Source organism: Corvus cornix, chromosome 1 (assembly GCF_000738735.6).
Source record: "Corvus cornix cornix isolate S_Up_H32 chromosome 1, ASM73873v5, whole genome shotgun sequence".
Lineage (NCBI taxonomy): Eukaryota > Metazoa > Chordata > Aves > Passeriformes > Corvidae > Corvus > Corvus cornix.
The window spans coordinates 116,816,717-116,825,151 of NC_046332.1; the positions used below are offsets into that span (position 1 = coordinate 116,816,717).

Sequence of the window (8,435 nt, forward strand, 5' to 3'; positions counted from 1 at the left end):
CTTGGACACTGCCAGGGATACAGGGGCAGCCACATTGGAACTGTTCCTGTCTCTCCATTCTCATCCCAAAAAATATCTTGCTCATGTCCAATTTAAATCTACTTTTTGTCATTCCAGGCCTTGGGAAAATGTCTGTGTCCATCTTTTTTAAAACCATCCTTCATATACTGAAAGTGCAGAAGCTCTCCCCGGAGCTTTTTCTTTTCCAACCCCAACTCTCCCATTTTTTCTTTATTAGAGGTGCTCCAGCCTTCCCAATTTCCCAGTGGAATCCCCAATTTTGTGGCCTCTTCTGGACCATCTAAGAGCAGTTTGGCTTCCCTCAAAAAAAACCCCAAAAACAAAAACAGAAGACTGTCCCCAAATGATGATTTATAATCAACAAAATTTATTTCAATTTTTATTGAAATCCACGGCAAATCCGAGGAGGGTCATAGGCAAAACCAAACATTCTCCCAATAATATCACAAGGACATCGTTAGGATAATTGCAGCATAATTTGCTCCATCAATCACAGAGTGGTGTGGGTTTTTTCCTTGGGTTTTTTCCTTAAAAAAAAAAAAAGAGGGATAAATGGGTAGAAAGCCACGCAAAACCAACATAAAACAAACAAACAACAGCAAAAAACCCTCATGATTTTTTAGCCAAATGTTTGGCTGTTGTTAATTAGGAGAATCTGGATTTTCTGGCTGACTTCTGGCTGAATTCCCACTGGGAATAACGAGCCATATGCCCTTAACTAGGACTAACCTGCCAAAGCCTGAGCTTTGTTGCTAGAGGCAATCTGGGGGGGTTAACACCAGAAAAAAGGGAAGAATAGAGAGAAAAACACACCAAAAAAATTGATTTCACTCCTGTTTTTTCCTTGGAGTAGCCCAGGGAAGCAGCACAATGCTTAAAAACTGGGATGGAAGGGATGGGAGCCTGGAAAGGTAAATTTGTTTTGGTAAATGTGCTAATTGTGAGCCTTTAAATGAAATAAAACACTCTGAAATTCCCTTTAGTCTTTTCTCCGGCCTGATTTTGTGCTGGGACAAAATTCCTACAAAATCCAAGATATTTATGTACAAATGAACATAATTAGTGGGCAAAACTCAGTGAACGAAGGCAATGAAGGGCTCTCCCAGTCCCATTCTGGGATTCTGCACTGAGTTTCTTCTCTCCCAGTCAAGAACAACATCCCAATATTTAAAGCCCCCTCACCAAACATAACAAGAGCCTCTTATTCCAAGAATTCATAACTCCTAGAAATTCCAAGTGGCCACTGGAATAACTCAAAGGAGCTCCAAGTTGTGCTGAGGGAATATTAAAAGTTGGATTTGTTGTTCCAGAGCAGCTACCAACCCTCTCCTGAGCTCATCCAAACTTTCCTCTCTGTTTACCTGTCCTGAAGAGCTTCCCACACTTAGAGCTCCCACTGGGATAAACATTCCTTGAGGAGATTCCCAAGCACCTCTTGAGGAGATTCCCAACTACACTTGAAGAGATTCCCAAACACCACTTGAGGAGGTTCCCAAATATCCCTTGAGGAGGTTCCCTTCCTTAGGATAAGCACGGCCTCAGTTCCAGGTGCCTCAACTCTGTCCAGGCTTAATTAAGGACTTTTTAGCTCCGAGGATATTGGAATTAGGCCTGGTCCTATTTTATTTTATTTTATTTTATTTTATTTTATTATTTTATTTTATTTCATTTCATTTCATTCTATTCTATTTGATCTACTTTATTTTATTTTTTATTTTAATTTATTTTTTATTTTATTTTATTATTTTATTTCATTTCATTTCATTCTATTCTATTTGATTTACTTTATTTTATTTTATTTCATTCTATTAGATTTATTATTTAATTATTTAATTATTTTAAATTTTATTGTTTTATTTTATTTCATTCTATTAGATTTATTTTATTTTATTTTAATCTATTTTAATCTATTTTATTCTATTTTATTCTATTTCATTTCATTTCATTTCATTCTATTTTATTTTATTCTATTTTATTCTATTTTTTTGCACAGATTTTCTGGCTGTACTTTTTTTAATCCCACAAGTTTTATCACATAAACACTTCTGGCAAAGACGTGAAAAGCCCCAGCACCTGGAGCTGAGATCTCTTCAAAACACTGATTATAATTTGTCAAGTGTTCCATCACCTCTGAGGGAGCTGAGGCCTCACGGAAGGAAAGGCCTAAAAAACTGATGGGAAACAAAGGTGGATCTGTTTAAAGTGGGTTTGAGGAGAACTAAAAAGGTGCCCAGAGCAGCTGGGGCTGCCCCTGGATCCCTGGCAGTGCCCAAGGCCAGGCTGGACATTGGGGCTGGGAGCAGCCTGGGACAGTGGGAGGTGTCCCTGCCATGGCAGGGGTGGGATGGGATGATCCTTAAGGTCCTTCCAACCCATTCAGTGATTCCATGATTCTAATGATGGTTAAATCCCAAATCCTGCTGTGCCTGTGTGTGTTTGGGTGGTTTTCTTTAATTACAGAGAAGAAAAAATCACCCATCCTGAGGAAATCCTCAAAAGGAGCAAAGATTTTCCACCCTCTGGAGTAACTGGGATGAGGAGTTCACAAAGACACAGAGGGGCAGGATTCAAACTGGAAATACAGAAGTTCCTTTGTGTGTCAAGATGTTTCTCCAGCTGCAGCTGCAGAGTCCCAGGAGATGTTCCTTGTCCTGCTAAAGAGCACCAGGAATCCAGGACATAGAGCTGGATCCAGGGAAGAGCTGGTTCTGCGCCTGCTGCCCACATTTCATCATTAACGAGAGCTGGAGCTGCTCTGGATTTCTCCTGCTTCCCGTGGCCACTTCCAGAGGCCTCCCACAGCAGAGGGAAAATCTCCACGGACCGTCCCTGACGGAGTGGGGACACCACTGCAGGAGGTGCTGTGGTGGGATTAACATCAGGAGAACCTCCTGGAGATGGGATTTGTTCACAGGTGGCCGCAGCTTCCAACAGAATTCCTGAGTGGTTCTGGAAAGCAAAGTCAGGTTTGCAGATCAGCTACAAATAAATCCTCAGGAGATAAAACCAGCTCTTGTGCTTTTTGGCTTCTTTCCCTTCCTTTTTCTGCCTCTTTTCCCAGTTCTGAGATGTTTCTGGGCATTGTCCAGCAATTCATTCCTCACATCATGGTTCATCCACGTTCCTTCCTTTTCCTCTTGCACTCCTTTCCCTTTTTATATTTTGCTCCATTTCCTCCCTCAGTTCCTGATTTTGCTTCCAACTGATTCCCTTTTTTCCTCTATATTGTTTATTTTTTTCCCTAGGCTTGGTCTCCCCATTATTTCCTCGTGTGATAACGGAAGGCAGAGATTCGATATCAGTTTCCATGGAGTTCCTTCCTCTTCTGGAATTCTTTGCTCCCTCTTTTCCAGAAGTCAGCTTTTCAAATTCCTTAGGAACTCTAAGGAATTCTCATTCCCTGAGATGTGTCCAGCCACCAGAAGAAAATGTGTTCTGCTGCTTTCCTCCCTGGGTTTCAGGGAAAGAAAATCCAGCAGGGAGCAGCTTGCTCTTGTTTCTTATTCCATGTGGGATCAGCAGGATGAGCCCTGATAAATTTAGGGTTTTCCTTGCACGTTTTGCTTTGGAAGCTCCCAGGGATGACAAGGTTGGGCCAGTTTTTCCAGGGTCACAGAATGATTTGGGCTCAAGAATCATCCATTCCCACCTCCTTCCATGGGCACGGACACTCCACAAAATCCCTCCCTCCAATCCCAGCCTGCCCTCCTCGCTCACGCCCCCTTCTCCTTCCACCACGAGGATTCATCCCTGGCAGTTTTTCCAAATGTTTGCCAAGCTTTTCCTCCCTGGTGTTCCTCTAAAGGTTGGAGAATTGGGATTTCCAGAGCTGGGATTTGCAGAGTTGGGATTTGCAGAGTTGGGATTAGCAGAGTTGGGATTTGCAGTGGGAACCTCCATCCTCTCCGTGCTCCTTCCCACACCTTATCCATGATCCACAACCTCTGCTCCAGGCTCAGCTGCCTCCCAAGCCTAACCCAGTTCTTGTGATCATTCCTGGACTCATCCCAGACTGGCAGGTGGACTGGATGATCCTTGTGGGGTCCCAGCTGATTCTGGGATTCTGTGGAATACCTGTCACTCGAGGAGTTGAAGCTCTGCCGCTGCCATGTGCAAACTCCCGAAGCCGTTTTATTGCCTGGAAAAAAAATCCAATTACTGGGGGAAATCCAGTGATCAAAACCTTTGGGAAATGAAACGTCGTTTTTCCTTTTTTTCTTTTTTATTTTTCAGGTTTGTTTCGGGGGGGTGGGGGGGGAGGGGTGTTGTGGGTTTGTTTTGTTTTGTTTGGGTTTTTTTTTGTTCAGTTTTTTAATTTGTTTGTTTGGTTTGGGTTTATTTTTGGTTTTTAATTCTGATTGTGCCAATTAAAAGTGTTTCCATCTTTCCAATCAAAAGCTTCCACCTATTTCCCATCCAGAACTGGAACAAGTGCATATAAATAATTCCAAGGTGTTTCCAAATGCTTTTGGAGGTGATCCAGGGTGAGATCCTGCTCCTTCCTGTGCCTTTGTGGGGTCACTCTTGCCTAGCTCTGAGCAGAATTTGGCCTCAGAGCTGGACATAAATGAGATCATGATCCAATATATAATCAGGACAAATGGTTTATTGGGAGACCAGAGCAGCCTTTGATGCCAAACTTGGAATAATTTCCCATCTGGATGGTCACCTCAGGCTTCTCTGCAGCAAAAAAAATGGAAAATGGAATCAGTGCATTGGATGTGAATGTTGGACTGGGGGGTTTGCACAGGAATGAAATGTTTGGAGTTGGGCCTGGCTTTAGGGACATCGAGGCCACGTTTTATCCATCTTTATTCCGTGATGGATAAGGTGAAAGAAGAGCTTTCCAGCTCTAAATCTTATCTTAAACTCCTTTCCCTACCTGGTGGCCAGTCCTTCTCCTGGGAGAGGGAAGGTGCCATGGAAATATCCCTCTCCCTGTTGGATTAAATGGTCTTTAAGTCCTTTCCAGCACAAACATTCCAGGATTCCTTTAGTGAAGGACAGACCTGGAAAGGTGAGGTTTAGTTCACAAACTCCCACTTCTGATGTTCACACTTGGGGCTGGAGGATCTTGCTGGGAAGCCCAAAGCTCCAGTGCCAAATAAAGCTTTTGTCCATGGATAAACTCGGAATGGAGTTATTCCATCCATTACATCAATGATTCCTGTGGGAGACAGAAATCCGCCTTTTCCTGTCACTGATTTTTTCTTTGTGGTTGTTCAAGTGGTCAAAACAGTCCCTTGGGCGGAAGGGGAAAAGAAATCTAAGAAAACTTTCAACTGGATTTGCATTTCCTGGAAAACAGGGAACTTTTGAGGGAGATGAAAGAAATACATGGAATTGTTCTGGCAAAGAAGCCAACGCCCCCAGCACTGCAGGTGGCCTGGCTGCAGCTCCACCAGCATTCCCAGCAGGGCCCTGGAAATCCATCCCAGAGCTGCAGCCAGAGCCAGGGCACTTCCAAAGGGAGGAAGGATCATTTTCTGGGGAAGTTTTGCATGTTCTTCCCATGGGAAATGAGGGTGCAGTCGCTTCAGACAAGGCTGGGACAGGGTTGGAGTGTGGAAACCAGAAACTGAGTTTTGGGGTGATTCCCAGCTGGGGGATATAGAGATTTGGGGGAATTTAGGAGAAATTCCTCAGGAGATCCAGCAGGGCAGTGTGTGGATGTGACAGGAAATTCCCCAAGGGGACAAGGAGCAGTTTGTGCACAAAATTCCTGCAGTGCCCAAGTTCTGAGGCACTACGATTTTCTTTACATCCCCCAGGCCCTGCTCTGCTCCTGACACCACACGGATCCTTGTTACAGATCAGTAACCTTAAAACCCCCCAAAATTGAGGGGGTTTTAAAGAGTTTTCATTTCAAAAGTATTAAAACCAACTTGGAAAAGCGATTTGGCTCCCCCGAGAGCTCCAGTGGCTGAATCCAGGTTTTATTGGAGGGACACTTCACAAAATGGAGTCCGACTCTGAGGGGACAAAGGAACCTCGAGGAGCTCCTGCAAATCCCAAATTAATTTGAGATTTGGGAAGAGCCACCTTCCACCACTGGAACATTGAATTCTCCAGGGAAGGGGAATTAAAAACTGGCTAAAGCAAGGCTGAGGCGTGAGGGAGAAAATCCTTCCCCAGAGCTCTGCTGGCAGAAATTTGCGGCCTGCTCAGGGCAGGGACATTGTTTTCAGGTGACGACTTCTGCCTCTTGTCCCCTCATCTTTTTTGTCACCTCCTGACTTTTGTGGGGCCTTTCCTTGTTCCATTTTCCTCATGGTTTATTTTTATAGATTTTATAGAATTTTAATCATCTATTTTATCGTATATTGATAAGATTTTATATCATTTTTATATAATTTTATATTTTCCCCCCCTCCACTGGCTTTCTATTTCTCCCCCCTTTTTTCCAGCAGAACACAAATTTAATCATGAGTTCATCCCTTCCATCCCTTGATTCCAAGGCACTGGGAAAAGGAAAAAGGGAATTTATTCCATCACTAAAGGAAGGAGGTGATTTGGGATCCAGTTCAGCCAGTCAGGGATGAGATTTGGGAATAATTGTGTGCTGGAAACTGGGAGATGCTTAAAAATATTCCCAAACCTGGGATGTCTGGCTTATTTCCTATTGCCTATCAATCTTCCCTGTCATTCCAAGAATTATTTGCCAGCCCCTGGATCATTCTCAGGCCCTCTTTTTCCTTCTGTTTTCCTTCCCACAGCCTTCATGAAGTGTCATGTCAAACTCACCCAATTCCTTCAGCCAAAAACACAAACAAACCCCAAATAGGATTTAAAAAATGGGGAAAAAAGGAATATTTTGACTGCCCTAAAGTGAAACATTCCCATTTTTGCAATTCCCAGCAACAAACAGCTCAGAGTGAGCCTGGATTTTATTTCAAATAAAGTGGAGTTGTTTCCCTTTGGATCAAATCCAACATCTCCCTTGGCCTCCAGAGCTTTCCAGGCTCAGTGTTTGGATTTGCTGCAAATAAATAAAGGACAAAGTTCCTATTTCAGCTGGATTGGAAGTGAGAAGAGGGTTTGATAGGATAACTGGAGTGTCAGGAATATGTCAGGAAAATTTTTCCTTGTTGTCCCAGGGGATGAGGCCCTGCAGAGTCCTGAAGAATTAAGGAAAAATTAAGGAAAAATCCCATTTATTCCACCCTAATATTCCCAGTCATCCCAACATTCTCTCTTTAAATTCACAGGGAATATATTTTATTTTCCATGTCATTATCATTTTAATACATCTTAATTTGGTAAAAAGCAAAGAAACATCCAGGCTGAGAACTATTTAGTGATAATTACTAATACTTTGTAATAATTTAGTAATAATTTCCCATGAATTCCACATCCTAAAAATTAATTCAAGGAATGCTTTCGAATTTCCACATGATTTAAAAAGCCACTCACATGTTTGGGTACTTCCTTTATTTTTAGGAACAGCCATAAATCAAATTATTAATAAATAGAGGGAAGACAGACACAGCTTCTTTTTTTTTAATTATTATTAGTATTATTATTATTATTACTATTTCTTTATCCCAGCTGGAATCAGATCCCACGTTTTCCCTCCAGGGAGAGATGACACAGAAAGTTTTCCTCCTGAAATCCATGTTTTGAGGGATGCTCTGCCCTGCTCCTGATCTTTGAGGATGCCCATTCCAGGTTTTTCTTTATCTGCAATTCCCAGAGGTTTGTTTTCCCTATTTTTAAATACTTTATTAGTGAGAATAATATTATTAATCATTAATAATATTATTAAATCAGAATTTTCTTGCTCTTTCAGGTGCCTCGGGACTTTCTTTTGCATCCTTGGGAAGAGGAAAAAGTTCCCAGTGGATACTGGAACATCATAAAATACAATTATTAATAATAATAATTATTGTTATTATTATTGTTATTATTGTTGTTGTTGTTGTTATTATTATTATTATTATTATTATTATTTTAAAGCCTCCAAGAGTTGCTGCATTCCCTTAATTCCTTAATTCCAGTGTTTTGCTGTGCTCTGGATGGATTTGTGGCAATAATTTGAGGAAAGCAATGGAAATGAGAGGGAAGCAATCCCAGCCTGAATTCCTAATTTGTGATTTGCTCATTCCAGATTAAAAAGCGTTGGGAATGATGCAAAACTTCCGGAGTTATTTGAATGTAGAGGGTGAGAGGATGCACAACTGCCTCCTCCCCTTCCTGCTCCCAGACCTCAGCTCCAGACAATCAAATCCCAACAGAGAACAAGATATTCCTGGGAATTTTCCCCTGGAATTGCATCCCCTCAGTCCGAGGTGCAGGAGCCAGCCTTGGGAAGGGGGAATTTCTGGGATCACTGAGTTTCTTCAGTGCTGCTCATTTTTGTTGTTGTTATTCTCAAAGCCTCTGGAAGCCCCCCCACAATCAGGGGTCATTTTGTG

The 8,435-nt window shown here is 42.2% G+C and overlaps 1 long non-coding RNA gene across 1 annotated transcript; it reads left to right on the plus strand.

Moving 5' to 3' along the window:
- Positions 1-7,496: 7,496 nt before the first annotated feature.
- On the plus strand, positions 7,497-7,924 carry LOC120410852. The gene is made up of 2 exons (XR_005603188.1): positions 7,497-7,716; positions 7,811-7,924. It is a non-coding gene; the product is annotated as an uncharacterized LOC120410852 (long non-coding RNA).
- Positions 7,925-8,435: the final 511 nt, after the last annotated feature.